Here is a 6,240-nt window from a genome sequence, read left to right as displayed (position 1 = left end):
AGATTTCCCAGGAATTTTAAGGGTTCCCCAAAGAAAAGTGTGGCTAGAATACTGAGTAGATTTCTGGAACTCAGCAAAAACCAAAGCAAGAACCAGACATAATAGGGGTTACAGTGTGAAAAAAAAAATACCCTTGACAAGGAAGATCTTATAAGCATAGACAGAAAGAAAGCCACTACAATAATTTTGGCAAGAGGTAAGAATTCTTTAACTAAGTGACTAAGTAGTGGATGGAAAAAAAAAACAGAGCTGAAACTGAAATTTACATCTTCTTATTGTTACCAATAAACCTGTTTTCGTTCTTTTTTTTTTTTTTTTTGGTCTTTTAAGCACTTTTTTCCCAAAAATTCTACTTTTTCTAATTTACATAGAGTGCATTTGGAGTGTATTTTTGGTCTTTTAGAACTTTTTTCCCAAAAATTCTACTTTTTCTAATTTACATAGAGTGCATTTGGAGTGCATTTTTGGTCTTTTAGAACTTTTTTCCCAAAAATTCTACTTTTTCTAATTTACATAGAGTGCATTTGGAGTGCATTTTTGGTCTTTTAGAACTTTTTTCCCCAAAATTGTACTTTTTCTATTTTACATGGAGTGCATTTAGAGTGCATTTCGAAATTTCCTTTCATGTTTTTTTCTGCCATTACCTTTCCCTTTTCCATTCTTCTACAACTCTGTTTCAGGTCAGGTGCTCTCCTTCCAGTTATTCTCACGTAGAAATGACCAATCTCCAGCTCCTTCTTGATGGTATATTCCCCATGGGTGGTCTGGCAGCACTATGCTATGTAGACGTCCCAAAGTGGCAAAGATAAGTGTTCCTCACAAGTGATACCCTTGTGGACCCCTGCCTGGCTAGATTCTTGCCCTAGCTTCTTTCAGAGGAAAATTTATTTTATGCTGACGTTTTAAAAAGTATAATTACCATTTACTTAGTGGAGTCTAGTCTTCTTAGAATTAAATCACTTTTATTTGACAGTGGTGAGTTTTGCTAAACTGAGCTAATAAATGGGCCTATGAAATAAGAACCCTACCTATCCATAGGATTAAGAAGCATGGCTGAAATTATTTTTGAAAATACAATCTGAAAATTTACTCCAGTCTTCAGCTAATATTTCAAATTCATTTTGAGTTGTATTATTATAATTGACTTCAATTTAAATAAAAGTACATCCAGAGCTCTTCAAGCAGCTGAACTTCATGAACATTCAAAAAAATAAGATAAAAATAAGGGATTAAGGAAACAAAATAGAGGATTTGGTGAGAAATGAAAATACCCATATCCCAAAGTTGTAAGGATGAATGAATTGAATAATTACTTTCCAGTATTATATGAATCTTGAGTATTTTCAAGAGACCAAACGTTTGGGAATCTGTAGATTTTCTAGCATCAGTAATGCTCAAATATCTCCTCCAAAGCAGTGTGTGACTCCTTACAATTTGCTATACTATTATCATCATTTATAGAGGAAAAAAAGGTGAGGAAGTTAATAGCCTCCTGAAATAATGACCACTAGATTGTCCTGTACTGACAAAATCACACTCCATGGTGGTATGTTAGATCTGATTAATAAAACAAACAAATCATACTTGTCATCCAAAACAACTATGCCAAAGTGGTCCCTTGAAATGTGTCATTTTTCAAACACTAAATTCAGTTGTTTTTATAAGGTTCTGAGGAAAGCAGCACAGGACAAAATTGTATTTTGATTTCTTCCATTTCTGCACTGATCTCAGCATCTGGTTTTTTCTTCCTTGACCCTTATTTATGTGCGCTGCTTCTTCAGTGGCCCTTGCCCATGAACCCTCCTCTTTAGAATGTGACTGGGTTACAGTACTTGTTGAGAGAAAACCAACTCTGAGGAAAGCAGTTGTTTGGAAGTATGGAAAACTGATAGATTTAACTCTCCTGCAGGGACTTCCATTAGTGTTTCTAGGAAGACTGATAGATGTGCTCTTGCCCTGGCTATGTCCCTCTGTGTCACTTTAGGCAACCCCCTCAGAAAGTCTGTATCTCTTTCTGAAGAGTGAATGGGTTGACCTATGTTGTTTTGTAAAGTTCTCTTCAGCTCTAAATATACATGTTTTTTTGGTTGTTGTTAATTTGGCCTAATTTATCACAGTAGCAGAATGTGTCTTAGATACTGAAATGAACCTGGCTTATGAGATAATGCTAAAATCAATAAATATGATTTAATTAATCTAATTCTAGTTCTCTGCTAATTAATTTAAAAGGGGAGCTGAGTTGATGTAAAACAAACAAAAAATAAATTTAAATAGTCCTTATCCCCATCCCCAACAGAGAAGGAACTATTTCTAACTTCATCAAGATTCCCTAGAGTTCCGTAGATATTCACGTAATTTTCTTCTATTATCTATAAAAAAGAGTAATTATTCCCATCTAATATATGCTGCTACTAAATCATAGAAATTGAGATTCTGCACATAAAAGCCACCCATTCTTTCAACCTTATTCCCCTCTAGACATGTTCAGTAGATTAGAATCTATCTTCAGAAGAATGACTCAATAAATAATCTCACAAAATAGAGGATGAAGTCCAAAGACAATTCTCAGAGATCATTATTGTGAATTATTGAAAGGAGGAGTTTGGGGTTAGGATAGGGGATTGTATATTGAGACACTAGTCTTTATCCAGCCACTGGTAAATTTTCACATCAGTTAACCTCGTTGAACTCCAGTATTCTCCTCCCTAATGAAGGGAACGGATTGGTTATTTTCTCTAAGGTTTCACTTTCATTCACAAGAATGCATCTCTAATGCTGCACTTGAAACAGCTGAGCAGAAGAAAATGCCTAGTTTGGTGTCTTAATTGAGCAGTACTTGTATTTTATTGTTCTTGAGATCCTCCATCAGACCCTTAAAGCAGCGGTCCCCAAACTTTTTGGCAACAGGGACCAGTTTCACGGAAGACAATTTTTCCATGGACTGGGGGAGGTATGGAGGTCAGACTGCGATGCCAGCCATGGGGAGGCTGTAAATACTGATGAAGTTCCACTGGCTTGCAGGCAGCTCACCTCCTGCAGCGCCCCTCTTCCCCGACTCGGTTCCTAAGTTTCATGGAAGACAGTTTTTTCTACGGACCTCTGCAGTTCCTAACAGGCCAGGGACAGGTACCAGTCCACAGCCCCGTGGGTTGGGGACTGCAACAAAGGACAGATCTTTGAAAGAAAGAAGTTGAATATTTTTCCTTTCAAACTTAAATATGCATCTGTAAAAATATTCATAAAAACAAAACAAGCCGATTTTTTTAAATGAGACTTTGGGTATATTGGCCACCTTTGACTTTGATTCACCTCCTCATCTTGAAAACAGCTGATGAGCCAGAACCAAAGTCTGAATATGAGCAAAAGCCAGAAAAGGCAGGTTGGCCGTCTGTGTGCAATGTCACCATTGCATACGTTTTGAAATGAAACCCAGCAGTGTCGACGCTGCTCTTCTGAGTCTCCAGAGTCTTGTCAGAGTCCTGCCAAGAGACCCTGATTTGTGCCTCCTATGTGCCAGTTCTGGACTTTACGGCTGGACTTTAAATACATGTGGGAATGTTTTCCATCTCTTTTCTGAATAGCAAGAAGAAGGAGAACAAATATAGTAATTGACAACTTACTCTGTATAAGGGAATTTACTCTGGTGGAAAGAATGCTTTGTAGTTGGTGCTATATGCTTCACATTACATCACTTCGGGAGATAAAAAATATCTGGTTTTAGTGATCATTTCATTAAGTTTTACATCAATCTCTTATCAAGTATTTTTATTTATACCTTAATCAATTATTTTATTCAGTGTTGTCAAATGGTATTTTTATAATTCCATCATTCTTTTAATATTAATCAACTGGAATCCTTCTGTAAAGGACATTTATCACTAAATGGAGCTTTTTTTTCTCTCTCTCTTAAATGCAACTTATATAGGGAAAGCATAGAAAATTTTTAATTTTTTCTTTCTAACCACCAATTTTCAGGGTAAAGTATTGGTGTCCTAATCAACTTCATGATGTTCAATTTGTTGATGGTATTATGTATTGTTGTTTATGCTTTCAGAATCTTTAATATCATTATTAATTTATTGCCCATTATAAAAAAAGTTTCTATAAATTACATTTAATATTTTTTGTTGCATAAATGTCCCCATCTTTGGCCACTGGATGCATGAAACTCATTGAACAAGATCTTTTAAAGTTGCTTGAAATCAATTTTTTCTGTGAAATTATGGTTACCAACTTTATTATATAAAATTAGGTTCATTTACTTCCACTTTTCCCATTTTTTCTGTTTATTTTCAATGTTTAGTTATTCCTTAGTATTTTGATTTAATATTATTTTTAAAAATATAAAATTTATAAGTTTTCAGTCAGGACTGTATATATAAAACAAGGTATAATCAGAGTAGTCTCCTTTGCATCCTGTTCCCTCCTTCCCATTTCTTACAAAAACAGGAGAGCAAACTATATAAACTCTTCTGAATCTTGCTCTAAGATAACAAAAAAATGCTGGATTGCTTATGTCAATGAATAGTTTTTTTTAATTCTTTCATGTCTGCATAGTATTTAATTGAGTGGACGTACCCTAGGTTATTCACCAGTCCTTAATCAATGGACATTTGAGTTAGTTTAATTCCTTTGCATTTATAAATATACTGCAATAAATAACTTGTGCTTAAGTCATTTCCGTTTTTGAGATATATTTTCCAATTTTTGAGATATATTTTTAGAAATTAGATTGCTGTCTCAAGGATTAAATATATCTACAGTTTTGCTAGATACTGTCAATTTCTTCTCCAATAAGGGTTGTACCATGTTGAAATCTCATCAACAAATATGGTAGCTCCTGCTTCCACTTGTCCTTGTTAATAGATTTATATAGCTAACTTTTTGACTTTTGTAAATCTAATAGATTACAATTAGTATTTCAGAATAGTTTAAATTTTTATTTTTTATTATGTATGGAGCTGGGCATTTTTTCATATGTCTGATAACTTTCTTTTTAAAAACAAATATTTTGGCTGGGTGCGGTGGCTCATGCCTGTAATCCTAGCACTCTGGGAGGCCGAGGCGGGTGGATCGTTTGAGCTCAGGAGTTTGAGCCCAGCCTGAGCAAGAACGAGATCCCATCTCTACTAAAAATAGAAAGAAATTATCTGGCCAACTAAAATATATATAGAAAAAAAAAAAATTAGCCAGGCATGGTGACACATGCCTGTAGTTCCAGCTACTCGGGAGGCTGAGGCAGAAGGATTGCTCAGGAGTTTGAGGTTGCTGTGAGCTAGGCTGACGTTGTGGCACTCTAGCCCGGGCAACAAAGTGAGACTCTGTCTCAAAAATAAATAAATCAATAAATAAAAATTAAAATAAATAAATAAATAAAAAGTGTTTCTTCCTATATACTCTATTTATAACTTTTTCCCATTTTCTTAAGAAGTTGGTTTTCCCCCCCTTGATTTGTAGGAGCTTTTATAGGAGCTCTTTGTACATGATATTAATGGAAATATCTTTTATAAGTGTTTAATTTGTTCTTTATGCTTATGATGTTTTTATTTGTTTTATTTTGGTTTATACTTTATAATAAAATTTTTTAATGTAATCAAATTCATTAAGCCTTTTATTATTCTATATAGTACATCATGATTAAAAAATATTTCCTACATCCAAGTTACAAAGGAATTCACTCATATTTTTTTCTAGTATGTGTAGTATTCATTTTATTATGTTTAAACCTGTGATCTATTATGGAATTCATCCTAGTGTGGAAGTGAGGTATGAATATGATTTTATCTTTTCTCAAATGGTTAACAAGTTATGCCAGCGTTGATTACAGGCAATCCCAGTTTTCATGGGTCCAATATGCATGAATTTCAGTTTCTACATTTTAGTTAATATTGTCCCTCAAAACCATGGTTCAAACCTCAGTTATCATAGTATATTAGCTATGAGTAATTACACAAAGTACAAACTTTGCCTCTAGCTCTTCAGTGTACAAATCACTACATAAATACAGAGGCATGTAAAAAGATGTACATCTCCATATATAATTTTTATTGTGGTGGTGGTTACACAAATATATATGTGATGAAAATGACATAGAACTATATACACTCACTGTACTAATGACACTTTTCTGGCTTCTGATATTGCACTATAGTTATGTAAAATATAACCATTGGGTATAACTGGGTGAAGTGTACACAGAATAACTCTGTGCTGTTTTTGTAACTTCCTGTGTATCTATAA

Source organism: Eulemur rufifrons, chromosome 29 (assembly GCF_041146395.1).
Source record: "Eulemur rufifrons isolate Redbay chromosome 29, OSU_ERuf_1, whole genome shotgun sequence".
Lineage (NCBI taxonomy): Eukaryota > Metazoa > Chordata > Mammalia > Primates > Lemuridae > Eulemur > Eulemur rufifrons.
Note: the sequence above shows the minus strand (reverse complement) of the source record.